The sequence below is a fragment of the Lissotriton vulgaris genome, chromosome 6 (assembly GCF_964263255.1).
Source record: "Lissotriton vulgaris chromosome 6, aLisVul1.2, whole genome shotgun sequence".
In the NCBI taxonomy this organism is placed as follows: Eukaryota; Metazoa; Chordata; class Amphibia; order Caudata; family Salamandridae; genus Lissotriton; species Lissotriton vulgaris.
The window spans coordinates 529,955,889-529,973,429 of record NC_141694.1 but is presented as its reverse complement, the minus strand read 5'-3'; positions in this window follow the sequence as shown (position 1 = coordinate 529,973,429).

The following is a 17,541-nucleotide window of genomic DNA, read 5'->3' as shown; positions in this document are numbered from 1 at the left end:
AGGGGGTATATTTTGCCATAGAAAGTATGATTAGTGCTGCAGAATGAAAAATTAGGGCACATTTTGAGTGACTTCTCAAATCCTTTTCTATTTCATTAAAACATTCTGACATGCAGTCTCCCAAAATGGCCACCAGAGACAAAAGAGCCCAAATGTAGCCCAAATATCACCCAGATGTAGCCCAAGTATAGCCCCATGACAGAATGTCCCAGAGTGTTCTAAAGAACAACTAGAGCGCTAACAGTCCTACTTATTACAAAGGTATGGCACACCTGAAGCCATCTTGATTGGAATAAAGTGGTAACTCTTAAAACATTTAATTTAAAAAGAAACAACATGAGGGGGTATATTTTGCCATAGAAAGTATGATTAGTGCTGCAGAATGAAAAATTAGGGCACATTTTGAGTGACTTCTGAAATCCTTTTCTATTTCATTAAAACATTCTGACATGCAGTTTCCCAAAATGGCCACCAGAGACAAAAGAGCCCAAATATAGCCCAAATATCACCCAGATGTAGCCCAAGTATAGCCCAATGACAGAATGTCCCAGAGTGTTCTAAATAACAACTAGAGCGCTAACAGTCCTACTTATTACAAAGGTATAGCACACCTGGAGCCATCGTGATGGGAATAAAGTGGTAACTCTTAAAACATTTAATTTAAAAAGGAACAACATGAGGGGGTATATTATGCAATAGAAGGTATTATTAGTGCTGCAGAAAGAAAAATTAGGGCACATTTTGAGTGACTTTTCAAATCCTCTTCTATTTCATTAAAAAATTCTGACATGCAGTCTCCCAAAATGGCCACCAGAGACAAAAGAGCCCAAATGTAGCCCAAATATCACCCAGATGTAGCCCAAGTATAGCCCAATGACAGAATGTTCCAGAGTGTTCTAAAGAACAACTAGAGCGCTAACAGTCCTACTTATTACAAAGGTATGGCACACCTGAAGCCATCTTGATTGGAATAAAGTGGTAACTCTTAAAACATTTAATTTAAAAAGGAACAAAATGAGGGGGTATATTTTGCCATATGAATTATGATTAGTGCTGCAGAAAGAAAAATTAGGGCACATTTTGAGTGACTTCTCAAACCCTCTTCAATTTCATTAAAAAATTCTGACATACAGTCTCCCAAGATGGCCACCAGAGACAAAAGAGCCTAAATGTAGCCCAAATATCACCCAGAGGTACCCCAAGTATAGCCCAATGACAGAATGTCCCAGAGTGTTCTAAAGAACAACTAGAGCGCTAACAGTCTTACTTATGACAAAAGTATGGCACACCAGAAGCCATCTTGATTGGAATGAAGTGGTAAGTCTGAAAACACTCAATTTAAAAAGGAACAACATGAGGGGGTTAATTTTGCCGTAGAAAGGATGATTAGTGCTTCAGAAAGAAAAATTAGGGATCATTTTGAGTGACTTCTCAAATCCTCTTCTATTTCATTAAAAAAATTCTGACATGCAGACTGAAACATGCACTTTGAATACCAGCAGCAGACGTCCCTGGTGAGCAGTAGCTTTACTACAGTGATCTAATGTGCAACTAGAGTGCTAACATTCAGAATTTATGGCAAATGTGTGACACATCTGAATGCCTTCTTGATGGAACCAAAGTAAACAAGCATTGAAAATGCAATTGATCTCGCCCTCGTTTAAGTTAAAGCCATTCTGTTTGTAATGAGGTGGCTTTTTAGCTTTGCTTTTATTAGTGTTTTTTCAACTTTCATGTAAATAACATGCATCTGTATGCATATAAGTATATGTATGCATGCATTTATGTTTGTATTTATATAGATATACAGATGATATATGTTTATATATGTATGTATATATATATATTCACTGAAAAAACCATAGGCTATAGACCATATATAGTTAGGAATTAGCATTTACAAAACCTTGAAAATTCACTGAAAAAACCATAGGTTATAGACCATATATAGTTAGGAATTAGCATTTACAAAACCTTGAAAATTCACTGAAAAAACCATAGGTTATAGACCATATATAGTTAGGAATTCGCATTTACAAAACCTTATTTTACTCACACAAAACCATTGAAATTCCATATATAGTTAGTTGCACTAACTATATATCGCGCACCCGCAATCCACTGCTGATGATGTCACATATTACATCATTCATGACATGGTCAGTGACATCACTGATGACATCACTGATGACATCTCAAATGACATCACTGATGACATCACTGATGACAACATCCAGTGACTGTATGTTTCTGTAAAGTTAAAATATGTCTTACATATTGAAGAATGAGTGGATGTATAAGTGTCTGGATGAAGGATTTAGTAGGTGCATGACTGACTGTATGAGTGAGTGATTAAATGTGTCTCACTGAGTGCATGGGTTAGTGACTAAACTGTCTTAATGTGTGCATCATTATGTCTGTTGTTCTGTAAACTGTTGCATGTGTTGATAAGTAGCTATATGAGTAACTATATGGGTTATTGATTGGTTGCCCAAGTATTTGTATGGGAGACTGAGTGTGTGTGTGGGTGGCTGGGAGGTGTATGACTCTGTGCATAGATGTGTGAGCAGTTGATTCACTAGATGTATGGTTTCAAAAGTGCATGTGGAAACAGCTGTATGGGCGGTTGACTGTGTGCATGAGTGTATTGGTGAGTGAATGGATATCTCAGTGCTACATGTCAAAGTAAGTACATATGTAAAACACAGTACATGTGAGAGTTGACATATATAAATAACTGTGCATAAGAGCCAGTGAATGTGTGAGTGGCTGTATGGATCATTGTGAGCTTGTATCAGGGATTGTATAAGAGAGTAAATATGTGTTAGTATATGTTTGAATAAGTAAAGTTTGTATAACTGTATAGTTGAGGAAATGGAGGTGTGATTGATTCTTTGCATGACTGACTAGGTGTGTGAGTAACTCCATGGATGAGTGACAGTCTGTGAGTGTCTGTTTACACTGATTGTATCTCAGGTTATATTAGAGTCTGAAGAGGTTCTTCGTATTATCACATGAATGATATCATCAGTGATGTGATCAGTAATGTCAAATGAGATGTCATCAGTGATGTCATCAGTGATGTCATTTGAGATGTCATCAGTGATGTCATTTGAGATGTCATCAGTGATGTCATCAGTGATGTCACTGACCATGTCATGAATGATGTAGTATGTGACATCATCAGCAGTGGATTGCGGGTGCGCGATATATAGTTAGTGCAACTAACTATATATGGAATTTCAATGGTTTTGTGTGAGTAAAATAAGGTTTTGTAAATGCGAATTCCTAACTATATATGGTCTATAACCTATGGTTTTTTCAGTGAATATATATATACATATACATATATATATATATATATTCACTGAAAAAACCATAGGTTATAGACCATATATAGTTAGGAATTAGCATTTACAAAACCTTGAAAATTCACTGAAAAAACCATAGGTTATAGACCATGTATAGTTAGGGATTAGCATTTTCAAAACCTTATTTTACTCGCACAAAACCATTGAAATTCGCATATATAGTTAGATGCACTAACTATATATCGCGCACCCGCAATCCACTGCTGATGATGTCACATATTACATCATTCATGACATGCTCAGTGACATCACTGATGACATCACTGATGACAACATCCAGTGACTGTATGTTTCTGTAAAGTTAAAATATGTCTTACATATTGAAGAATGAGTGGATGTATAAGTGTCTGGATGAAGGATTTAGTAGGTGCATGACTGACTGTATGAGTGAGTGATTAAATGTGTCTCACTGAGTGAATGGGTTAGTGACTAAACTGTCTTAATTTGTGCATCATTATGTCTGTTGTTCTATAAACTGCTGCATGTGTTGATCAGTAGCTATATGAGTAACTATATGGGTTATTGATTGGTTGCCTAAGTATTTGTATGGGAGACTGAGTGTGTGTGGGTGGCTGGGAGGTGTATGACTCTGTGCATAGATGTGTGAGCAGTTGATTCACTAGATGTATGGGTTCAAAAGTGCATGTGGAAACAGCTGTATGGGCGGTTGACTGTGTGCATGAGTGTATTGGTGAGTGAATGGATATCTCAGTGCTACATGTCAAAGTAAGTACATATGTAAAACACAGTACATGTGAGAGTTGACATATATAAATAACTGTGCATAAGAGCCAGTGAATGTGTGAGTGGCTGTATGGATCATTGTGAACTTGTATCAGGGATTGTATAAGAGAGTAAATATGTGTTAGTATATGTTTGAATAAGTAAGGTGTGTATAACTGTATAGTTGAGGAAATGGAGGTGTGATTGATTCTTTGCATGACTGACTAGGTGTGTGAGTAACTCCATGGATGAGTGACAGTCTGTGAGTGTCTGTTTACACTGAGTGTATCTAAGGTTATATTAGAGTCTGAAGAGGTTCATCGTATTATCACATGAATGATGTCATCAGTGATGTGCTCAGTAATGTCAAATGAGATGTCAAATGAGATGTCATCAGTGATGTCATTTGAGATGTCTTCAGTGATGTCATCAGTGATGTCATCAGTGATGTCATCAGTGATGTCATTTGAGATGTCATCAGTGATGTCATCAGTGATGTCATTTGAGATGTCATCAGTGATGTCATCAGTGATGTCACTGAGCATGTCATGAATGATGTAATATGTGACATCATCAGCAGTGGATTGCGGGTGCGCGATATATAGTTAGTGCATCTAACTATATATGCGAATTTCAATGGTTTTGTGCGAGTAAAATAAGGTTTTGAAAATGCTAATCCCTAACTATACATGGTCTATAACCTATGGTTTTTTCAGTGAATTTTCAAGGTTTTGTAAATGCTAATTCCTAACTATATATGGTCTATAACCTATGGTTTTTTCAGTGAATATATATATATATATATATATATATATATATAATATATATATATATATATATATATAAATATATATATATATATATATATATATATATATATATATATATATATATATATATATATATCCAACAAAACGCTGTCTCAATCAGTTTCAAAAGACAACAAGTCGAGGCCCCAACTGCATTTTAAGTGAAGTTTATTTGGCGATCACACCCAACGCGTTTCGCAGCCGCAGCCGCTTGCTCACGACTCGTGAGCAAGCGGCTGCGGCTGCGAAACGCATTGGGTGTGATCGCCAAATAAACTTCACTTAAAATGCAGTTGGGGCCTCGACTTGTTGTCTTTTGAAACTGATTGAGACAGCGTTTTGTGGATTATTGGGGATAAGACGAAACACCGTCGAGGCCCGCCATCAAAAGAAGGCGCGGGCTTAACTTCGTCAATCGGATGGTATATATATATATATATCTCGAGTATAAGATTATTCAGCACTTCCAGAAATAATCATCTGGCACTCCAAGGTAGATCTTCAAGACACTCGGTCTACTTTATTTATGACAAAGTTTCAAACATCAACGCATTTCAGCAGTCTCATGCTGCCTTGTTCACGATATATATATATATCCTGAGGAAGGTTGCTTGGCCACTGAAACGCACATGGACAAGACCAACACTACCCTTGAGGAGTTGTACCTGAGAGTCAATTCCATCTATTTGTTTCTGTAGGAAACAACTCACATTGCCCTTTCAAACTCAACTTGGGACCCCCAATGGGTCAAATCTCCCTTTCTTGACTAGCGTGTTATTGTGTAAATGTGGATTGAATGATTGGGAAGGTTTGGGATGAATGAGCAGGTTCAGGTTGTTGTGGAGTGATTGTATTTTTGGATAATTTTGATATAATTGTTTTTGAAAAAATATAAAAGATTTGTACATATATATGTATGCTTATAATAATTTCAAGTGAAATGCATTTAAAAAATATATAAAATATTAACAGGCTTAGTAAAGGTTTTTAAGGCTTCAAGAAAATTTGTAATAAATAAAATTAAAAAAGAAACAAAATGTGTTCTTTGGTCTGTTGAGCTTGTAGAATCAATGTGGGGTATTGGCTTGTTAGAACCTGTTAAAGTCATATGAAAAGTGAATATGTCAGAACAGAGGTATTATAACAGTCTGTCTTGTTCTTTTCCCCCTCCTCTTGGACCTTAAAGTATCTTAGGGGGAGGGCTTTTCTCCTTCCGTAGTCCAGTTCAAACCAGTCCTGGGAGCTGTTGGCTCCCGCTCTGCCACTAAACTGGACAAAGGACTTGGGAGTAACCCCCCCCTGTCCAGAGCCTCCGTTGGGAGGGTCCCCTGAATCTTCCCAACCCTTTCCCTAGGGTACTTAAGGGCTTACCTGGTTGTAGGTCCCTAGATACATTGTGGGATAAGATTCAGAACTAAACCACTGCACTTCTACCATCTGGGCACTCTGGATTTAGCTTGACTTAGTTGTGTCTAACTTTGTCTCCCTTCCAGTCTGCTGCTCCGTCTTTGTCCGTGCATTATATAGGAAACTTCCAATGCCTGTGAAGCATCAAGGAAAACAGAAGTAATCTCCATTGGAGTGAAGGAGTCACTCCCCTTCATTCATAGGCACCTCCACACTGCTGACCAGTCGGTTGGTCTCGAGCTCATGCAGACTCCGAAGGGTTCAACAACACAGGTCATGATTATCTACATCTCCTGAGGCCTGAGCTGCCCTCCCACCAAGTCTGAGGTCAGAAAACCCAGAGCGTACTTTTGCAAGTGCATATACATGTTGGCAAATCTGCAACAAGTGGATTGGGTTCCAAGCAATGTTCCCTCTAATTTTTTTCCTCTGTGTGCGGCAGTGGAGGGTCTCTGTGCGCTGCACCCATGGCTATGTGCGCCAGGAACCGAACCTCGTGTGTCTGCGGCGCCAAATGCCACTTGTTTTTGGTGCCCTCCTGCCCTCTGTCCCACTCGTTTTTGGTGCCCTTCTGCCCTCTGTCCCACTCGTCGTTGATCCTTTAGGCCCTCTGTCCCACTCGCTTTTGGTGCCCTTCTGCCATCTGCCCCACTCGTTTTGGTGCCCTTCTGCCCTCTGTCCCACTCGTTTTTTGTGCCTTTCTGCCCTCTGTCCCACTCGTTTTTGGTGCCTTTCTGCCCTCGGCCCCACTCGTTTTTGGTGCCCTTCTGCCCTCTGCCCCACTCATTTTTTGGTGCCCTTCTGCCCTCTGCCCCACTCGTTTTTGGTGCGCTTCTGCCCTCTGCCCCACTTGTTTTTGGTGCCCTTCTGCCCTCTGCCAACTTTAATTTTGTACATATTTATGATTTTATGACTGTGTGAAAATGGTTGTTTTGCGGGAGAGCCAATATTCAGAACAGTGGTCCTGAATTGCTTATGGTGACAAGTCAATGGTGCCTTTTACCAGATGCTATAGATCTGGTTTGTTTCTGTGAAAACTTACGACAAAGGCAGACGGACCAACTTATTTATATTTTAAGAAGCATTTCAATAGTCCAGTAAGTTTAAATTGTTATTATACTGTCGTAAAACCTGTAGGCAGGTAGAAGGAATCTCAGAGTTTACCATAGTAGGCATACATTTTAATGCAGGTTACCCCTTACGACAAACAAAAAAATTAAAACAAAATCCGTTGGCCTGGCTTGTTTATTGTGAAACCCTATGTTGAAGCCAGTAGATCTTTATGGGTGAATTGTGATTACACTGTGTTAAACACTGTAGACAGGTATTTTGTTACATCAATTATCACAGATTACAGTCATCTACGAAAACTTTAAATCCCAGCCCCCTGCAGCCTACAGCATCAGCCTGCCCTACCCCACGAACACAAATCCTGAATACTTGCTCACCCATTGGGACACTCTCATAGCTCAAGCCACAATCTCCACCTGTCAGGCCTTGGGACTGGGCTTTTTCATGATGACAAGCCTATGATGCAGCCCTGATCGGTTCATTAAATAATGTTCATTCAGATGCCGTAGTTCTAATATATTTATTATGAAAAGCTATGAGAAAGGCATTAGGCCTTGCTTATTTGTTGTGAGAAGCATATGTTAAAAGTAATAGGTCTTAGAATGGTGGATTATTAATATGCTGTATTAATGTCTGTAGCAATGTATTCTGTTGCACCGTAACTCACAGATTACTGTACTAAGCAAAGGTTTTGTATTGGTTACACTTTCTGACAAACCCTGTGAGTAGAAGATTACCAAAAGTGCACTTGCAACATTTTACATCTTAAAGCTGCACAAAGCCAAAAGTGCCCTTGTGTTCTTTTACCTCTGACAGTTACATGGACCCAAAGTAGCAACACGACTACATAGGTGAAATGGATATATACCAGGAGGAATTTTTGGCATGAACAACGTGGCTCTAATTATAAGGCCCGAGTGCTTAATCTGATGAGTCATTTTGGGACCAATACTTCTTTTTCTGTATTTCTGTAAATGTTTTCGGACCAGAACTTATTTTTCTGTATTCTGTAAATTTACAGAAGCAAAGAAGAAAAAACACAAAAGGGAGAGATAAAGGAAAGAAAAAAAACCAGAAGAAATGTCATAAAGGAGAAAGCAGGAACCTCTAAGAGTGATAAGGGGCAGGGAGAAACTGGGAGTGTAAAGAGGCATGAGGTGGATTTAAGATTATGGTATTCGGTACATCAACCTTTAATTGCACTGGCAACAGGCTTTTTAGCAGAGCTTTGGGCACCGGCGCTCATTCTCTTACAAATTAAGCATTGAACGACCCATTGAATTATTGACAATTCTGTCAAACACTATCACCTTTACTGTCAAACGTTGTCACCCACCACTTAGTCTGTAGTACCCTCTCTATGAAACATACCAATAGCACCACATTCGTCAGGCTGTGTTGCTGCTCTTACCTCCCTAGATTCTTGCTTTTTAGGTGTGCTGCTGTAGCAAACCTCGCTGAAAGGAGCAGGTAGTCCAAACAAGTGGGTTACCAGTCACCTACACTGCCATGTCCTCTCTTCCTCTTGTGCTGCTTCATTGCTGGATCTGAATCCGTATGCACCACAGAACTCAACCATGAGCAATACTGACCTGCCTCACCTTGAAAACCTTTCACTGTGCCTTTGAACTTTCAACCATCGGGTGCCTTCCTTTGCTTCCTGCCAAACATGGCCTATTGCCCACAGCATAGTTCTGATCTGAATTAGCGACCCACTTCCCTCCACCAATATCATCCATCCAAAATATAGCTTGGCACACCCTGGCACCATCCGTAGCTTTGACTCATTCCCCCTTGCTATGGCAATCGCCAATTCGGCCCCCCATCACCATATTGACCCGTTTGCAATTGTTGTGCCTCTGATTGCCCGGTTATCACATGAGCTCTGACTTTACTTTTGCCTCTCTCCTGCGCTGATAGTAACGCCCAGCAGTCACAATATTCAGAGACATGTTGTCTTGTTGAAAGGCACAAAAGCGTAGACACCTTTCCAAACACAGCGTGTGCTAAAGTACACGCTGTGTTTGGAAAGTGTCTACGCTTTTGTTTGTAAAGCCCGAGGCAGACTGTGGCATTTTGTTTAAGTATCGCTGTTAATCGGAGCCCGTGAATGGGCTCTGGTTATCAGCAATACTTAAACAAAAGGGCACAGTCTGCCACGCCCCCACACAGCAGTAAGCCCGCAAGCGCCACAATCGCACCAGCCCCCACCCCCGCCTCTTTACATGAACTCCTCATGCCCGCTCCACCACCACACGGAAAAGTGCCTTTATGATCGCGCCACTCGCTTTTTAAAAGCGGCGGGCGGCGTGACTCTTTAAGGATATCCTGTGTGCGCGCTCCACGCTAGGTGGTGCGTGCTGACGTCAGGGGAGGTGCGCGCGCGCGCCGCCTAGTAGGAACATAGGTTCCAAGTATCCCCAACCTCCGGCAACTTCTTCTACCAAGATTTTCAGTCAAACTGTGCACCTTCTTATCTTGCTGTGTGGGTTGCCTTTGCTAAGGCTTGTCGGTGCTCCTGCCAAACACCAACCTCTCAGCACTCGACATGCTTCGTGGAACAGTTCGTCCAGTATTGCTTTATCCTCGCAGCAACAAAGTCAAGGTCACCGTCATCTTACCTGAAGCACCAGACATCAGAGGGCATCTGTCTTCCAAGTCTCCTAGTCACTCCTGAGTGACTTAGACTCTGTCCCTTCTGCTTTCAGGTACTCCTCTTCCAGAATCCATGTTTGGATTCCTCTGGACACCTTCTCCTCTTCAAGGAGCAGCACTTTCCTGAAGTCCTCCACTGGGTAACACAGCAGTTTCTGACTCCACTTTACACCTATGCACCCAGCTTCCCTGGGTTAGGTAACTTGGGTACCATGATATCCACAGGTGGGGAGGCTGTTCAACCTTCTGTCTTCCATGGTTTCTTCAGGGTCCACTGTTAAGGGTCCCTAATGTTTAAAAATCCAACTGCGACTTGCACATAGAATTGTACTGAACACGTGGTTGTGTACACGCTCTCTGTGGGGTCCCTAACTCGGGTGGTTCTGTAGGTCACCAGCAATTCTACGTCCTCTCAAAATTGTCCTGACTCGAGTCATGGTTCTTATACCACTTTCTTAGTATATGGTTTGGTCCCCCCACCCCAGGGCCCACTGTGTATTACTGCTATTTACTGTGATTTTTTGCTTTAACATTGTATTTTGTGTCTTACTACGTGTAGGAGATGCTTTAACGTACTAAATAGTGTCATATAATAAATACATATTTTTATAAATACTTTGTACTAAGATTATACTCTGGCAAAACAATCTGCTTTACACTCCTTCAAGACTAAGCCTGAAAGGTGCTCTCTACAGGTACCACTTGGATACCTTTCTAAGGCTGTCTGAGACCTCTTAAATCACCATACAGATTATCTGGACTGGTGCTAGGTACCCTCTTACATTAGTGGACATCATATACCAGGCCAGCTTCTCCTATGGGGTGCAGCATTTGGGATTCAAGCCTGCATTGTTTTACCAGATAAATCCTTGTATTGAATAACTGGAAAACCTCTAGTACTAGGCACATATAAATACATGCTTAGAATAGTAAGTTCTACTGAACTTGGGGTAGGGTAAGTCAAGGTTCTAACACACCCTTTCTCCAACCTCAGAGAGTTTAGCTCCCACTAGGTTAGGTAAGTGCAACACCACAACTCACTTAGTATGTCTACTAAAGGAGATGCCAGTGGCTCTCTAACTAAAAGATACAGTGAACCTTCAGTCCAAAAACTGAATGCACTGTGTGCATCCAGAAAGCTGAAGATAGAGAGAAGTGCCAAAACTCAAAGCCTGGTAGAGGTGTTACTGTTGCATGACCTGAGTACAGCCTCAGGGTCAGAGGAACAGGACAGAGTGGGTGGGCCAGGGAATGAAGATAGGGCAGGATGGGAGCCCTTTTTGACCTAGAATCAAACCCTGACCAGGCGGAGCCTGATGGATCCCACCAGGACAATTCAGACCTCCCAGAGGAGAACACAGAGGGACAAGAGGATGCCCTCTTTGATCCTCCTGGGATGGTGCAGAGTAGACCAAGGAGGTCTAGATCCTCCTGTGCAGAGTACAATACTTCTAGACAGTCAGTAGTGACCTCCATTTCTAGTAATGGAGAGAACTCTTTGGATAGGTAGTACCAAATGCTTAAACTTGAGAAAGCTAGGCTTAGGCTCAGGAAAGAGCAATTGGCCCTTGACAGAGAGTCCCTGGAAGTCCAGAAGGCAAGAACGAAATTGAGACTAAAGTCCCATGGTGGCAGCAACAGTGTCCCTAGAAGCAAGGAACATTCATTTAACAATACGAACCTGAGCAATGTTGTCCCTCCTTACCGTGTTGGGGATGACATACACAAATGAATAACTGCTTTAGAGAGGGCATGTAAAGTTCAGAGGGTCCCTCAAGACCAGAGGGCAGCTATCTTGTGGTTCTCCTTTGCTGACAAAAATAGAAATTAGCTCCTCACTTTTAGAGAAGAAGATTCTGACAATTACTCAGTATCAAAGAGTACTCTCGCTGATGGGTTTGGGGCTTAACCATGGAACAGTACAGGATTAGGTAAGAGACACCCAGAAGATACAGAATCAGGACTGGGTAGACTTTGTGGCTAGTGCTATCAAGGTTCTGGAAGGTTGGTTACTGGCAGCAAAGTGCAAGATTGTGATGGATTGTACAATTTGATTATGAGGGACCAGATCCTACATAACTGCCAAAATCCGCTATTGCATCAGTACCTGGTAGACTCAGAACTGACTTCTCACCAAGAATTGGGAAAGAAGGCAGATAAATGGGTCAAGACCAGGGTAAAGCAGATAAACCATAATGGTGACCAGAACAATTCTTCAAAATCTCAAGACAAGGGTGGGAACAAGGGTAAAGACAAAAAATCTTCATCAGGGCCCCAAAAACCTGCATCTGGGGGGCACAATACAACAAGGGAAAAGGCAAAATGAAATCTTGGTGTAAGGTAAAAACCCATTGGACGAAAGATGCTGATTGTCCAAAAGCCAAGGCCACTACTCCTACCACTACTGCCCCTAAGGCAACTGCTCCCCCTGGCACAAGTACAAGTGGTGGTACAGGAACAGGGGATTAATAGGGTTAACCTTGGGATCTGAGGTGGGTTCTGACTTAGCTAGAACTCCAGCTCAGGCTGTTTTAGTCTGTGATGGTGGCATAGATATTGACACCTTACTTGTCAGTCCCAGTAACCTGGGCAAGTACAGACAACAGCTTTTGATCAATGGAACAGAGGCAATGGCCAACAGGGACACAGGGGCCAGTGTCACCATAATGACAGAACAACTTGTGTCTCCTGGACAGATCATACCTGGTGAAATCTATCAAGTGACCAATGCAATCAATGTCAGGACTGACCATTCTTTGGCAGTTGTACATTTCAGCTGGGGAGGGGTAACTGGCCCTAGGAAGGTTGTGGTAAGTTCAGACCTATTAGTAGATTGTTTGTTGGGTAATGATTTGGAGACTTCAGCCTGGGCTGAGTTTGAATTTAGGACTTATGCAGCTGTATTGGGCATCTCTGCAGGTGTGTTTGCTGTGACTAGGTCCCAAGCCAAAATGACGTCCACTAAACAGGCCCAGGAGCCTGCAACAATGGACCAGGTGCCTACCAAGAGAACGGGAAGGGGGGGTTAAGGCTGTGTCTTCCCCCAGACTCAGAGTGAGGATCAGTCTTTTAAGGGAGATGATCTCAGTTCCTGTAAAGGAACTATTCCAGGTGAACTTGAGCCTGATCAGTTTGGGTTCTTGGGGACAGAAGGAACTTCCAGGGCAGACTTGAGTTTGGAGCTGCACTAACCAGTAGCCCACAGGATGAGGCTGGCTATTTTCAATGACCCCTATTCAGACAATGAGGTCTTAGCCAGACCACAGAGCCCCAACGGCACCCAGACACCCATCCTAGAACTTCTTATACATTCACAGCTTAGAGCCAACTGTAGACAAATTCACACTTCCTTCCCTTCGGCACCGCCAACGCTAGTGTGCTGGAAAATATCTTGACAAACCATTGCCCAAGAACTAGTCATACAAATTTACAACGCTACACACAAAAAACACACGATCATGAAGCCCGATTTATATAGCGCAACTTAGCCCCAAAGGGCGTCAAGCCAAATGCGCTGGAGCAATGGAGCGCTGACCTAGGCCCACCACCTACAAAGGAACACTGGGCCTTTTGCTGCTCACAGCGTAAATACCTTTCCCCCAAATACAAGCTGAGGCTTATCCACTTCATATATCTCCATAGACTGTACCGCATGCCATTGCAACTATTCAAAATGGGTCTGAGACCTGACACCAAATGTTGGAAATGTACTGACACACAAACAACTTTCCTCCACCTAATTTGGTCCTGCCCACTCATCTTACACTTCTTGGACAAAGTTTTTTACATTATCCACGAGGTGACAAGGAACTGCCTAGACCGCACCCCGTTAATAGCCATATTGGTATACAGGGGTATATGGCAGATGCACATCCAGGCACAAATCGGCTGTCGGCTATGATGCTCCTCCTAGCCAAACGCTGCATCTTGACGCTCTGGGGTTCACCTAGGGCACCCAAAGTAGACACTTGCATAACCGATATCACATACTGCCAAGAAATGCTATTGACATACTGGGACCCAATGCCTATGGCGTCGAGGCCCAAAGACATATGGGCACCATTTGTGTCATGGGTCAACTCACGTAAGGAGTGGGTAGATCCCGAACCCTCACACGATACGAGTGCATTACTTACAGCCACTGAGCTGTTTATCCTTAGCACTTAACACATTTGAAAGAGCACTGAAGGGATTGGGACATGCTCATATTGCACAAGGTGCTTAGACAATGAGTACAGACCCTGGATGGAGCTCGCTTGAGGTGGAGAACGGACTCGCCTCCCAGTGTAAATATTGCTAATTCCCTGATGCTATATCAAACTGTGTACTGCCGCCCACTGTCCAATTTCTGTGATGTTAAAAATATGTGTATCATTGCCAATCGGGAACAAGGTGGCTGTGCCCGCAGGCCATCATTTACTTTTCTTTGCTTTAATGATGAGATGCCCTGTGACTGCTGTGTACTGATATGTGTTGCAAAATCAATGAATAATGTTTATAAAGGATCAGATGTGGTCTCTTACCCTCTGACAGCAGCTTCAGGATGGACCACCATCGCATGGATCCAGCAGAACTTCCAGACAAAGTGGTGCCTACTCACATCCCTTGCAGCGCAAATGTTAATCCGTCTGTCAATCAGCTGCAGTTGAGTTCGAAGTAGAAATATCTCCTGGCTGGCTCACCAAAATGTAGCTCTGATATGAATTTACCTTAAAAAAAAAAAAGACAAGAGGCATTTAGTAAAACAAGAACAGTTAGCTTAATTGAACACTTCATCCAGGAGTACAGTTACAGAAATGTGTCTGAGGACTGTCTCACAATCAATCTGAGCGAGTATTTATATTGTTTTCGGGAATCATATCAGTACTTCCGGTGATCCTTGTTTGGTAAGGAATGAGGGCCTTGTCTATGGAGTCATAAATAAGGCCACTGATTACAAATTCAGGTGGGCCCAGGCCTTGCGTAAATATAATGTGGGCCAGTGGGTAACTTGTCCATATGTCCGGCCTGAGGGACGTGTGATTTCTGTGTGTGCTCTTTGCGCTGTGTCCTGATTGGCTCTGTGTTCCTAACTTTATGTGGCATCTCACTTTATGGTATTTTGGGAATGAGCGCACTCCTTGTGTGCTTTTATTGGGCCAATCTCCCTGGACAGCAGGGATGGACTGGAGTTTCCTCTCGGCATGTTTGTCTGCCGGCTACGTGCCTCCCCACTGCTGACCTGTCAACCTCAGGCCTAGGTTGCAAAGCCTGCCTCACCACATATTTCTGAGTCGAAGTTGATGGAGCATTCATGAGGGGCGAACTTGATACTAGTGATGCTATTTTGCTTGTATATATGTGTGTATCATTATAAACATTGGCATTGATTTTATCAATATAAACACACCTTTGATATGCTTCACTTCCTTTCTGGTAGTATTAGGAGTCTCAATGAATCAAGATACGTTCCAGAGGTGAAGCAGCAGTGTGCTTCATCACCATCAATGATGGTGTGGGTTAGATGATTAAGGTTGTTTGATAATCATTCACCGGAAAACAGATGCACAGTGCTTCATTGGTGAAAATATAATACGTATTGCTGCACATAGTACATCAATCTTGGTGAAGCATGTGACAATACACAAACAGCTAGACCATGGTAATAAAATGGGGGTTAAGGTCAAGAAGGACTCAATGTATACTTGAATAAGCATTCTGGTTGTTTCAAGTCCGGACCCAGTGGACAAACGTATCAGTTGACCAGGGGCAAAACATAATTTAAAAGTCAAAATAATGTAATTATTATAACATTAGTTTCTTTGGGTAGCTATAGTAAGTCCCAGCCTTACAAATTTCTTTATGGGAGTGTGTGGCAGTGCAGGTTTTTTGTGGTTCTAGACTTACCCCCACCAGTAGGTCTGTGAATTGCATTTTGTAGTAAGTTAGTAGTACTAATGCAATGTGTATGTTGGTACCCTGGAGCGAATAGCATTGGGAGAAGCAATAGCTGATGGTGGTATATGTCATGGGCCTTCGAGAGTAACACTATACCTCACTGTAAAAGGGGCAGGGGAGGCAGAGACAAGAGCCCACACAGCATTACTAGTACAACACCTACTCCAGCATTATGGAATCCAACTGCGCTGGTGCTTGTACTTTACCTGGGAGGCAAGACAGTGTGGAGGAAGAGGAAGGTGCCCACACAGCGCTACACAGTGCAGTACCTGCTCCTCAAGCACGGGGCATACCCAGGTTGTACATGGGCCAAGAATAGGCCTACGCTCGGCCTGTCTTCAGGTGGCCATATCCAATCAAGGCAAGGTCTTTCCGTGTCCCTTTGGCTTGCTTTCCTAAGTTTGAGCATCATGGGAAAAAGGTAAGCTGCAACAATCACTAGCAAGGATAAGAAATGGCCCACTACTAACTCAATCTTGAAGTCATTGGGTACACTAAGTTCTGCTCCAGAGGAGTAGATTAATTTCAGGCAAATTGTTACTATAAATGCTTCTTTCACTCCATCTACGTCATTAACTCATGTATATAATTTAGAACTCTAAGTATTGAGGCTGACATAAACAACTCTCCACCTATGGACCTGTAGGTTTCACTTCCACTTGTTAAAAATGAACAAATGATCACAGGAGTAACTGAAATGGGTCTCGGTCCCTAGCAAAACTAAGGGGCATATTAGCAACAAGTAGTGATATTTATCGCTAAATGCATTAGCGCATTTTTTTTTATTGCTGCCTATTGCGGGATACTATCGCAGAGATAACATGCTATTTGCAAAGTTTATCTCTCATGCAATAAAATATCTGGCGATAGCGGCTCAATGCGTGAATATCGCTGGAAATCCAGCGATATTCAGGCATCAACACTAATGGGGACTTAACCTGAATATCCACCTCCAATTGGATATACAGGTTTAGTCATGGTCTGAGCAGGCGTTAGGTTCTGGCGATAACCGCGCTTAGCGCAACTTTTTTATTTGCACAGCCTGCCTTGCCAAAAGGCAATAGCTGTGTTAGTGACTGCTTTCAGTAGCTAACAAGTTGGGTATGCCCACTTTGCATATCATTAGCGATAAATATCGCTGACATGCAAGGTGGGCCCCAAACCGGTTGCTATCGCCTAAAAGCTGTTGCTAACTGCTGTTAGCATCAGCTTGCTAATAGGGCGATAAAATTATTGCCGCTTTAGCGGGAAAAAGTCCAGCTAAAGCGGCAAAATTGCCCTTGCTAATATGCCCCTTACTTCTTTCACACAGGCCCTGGCTTTCACTTCCAATCCCACTCATGTCTGCCATGGAAGAATACTTAGATTTGCCAACGTCTGTTTCTTGTCCTTTGACTTTCAGAGACAATATCCCCCCAGTGTATGTCAGGTCCACCTAGAGTCAGCTTTTGTCTGTCGCAGGTCATAACTACTCAGACTTCATTCTCAATCCCGGTGCCCAACAGTCACCCTCCACACGCTTCTGCTCCCAAATCTGTACCTACACTTCATCTTCTACCAAGGACAAG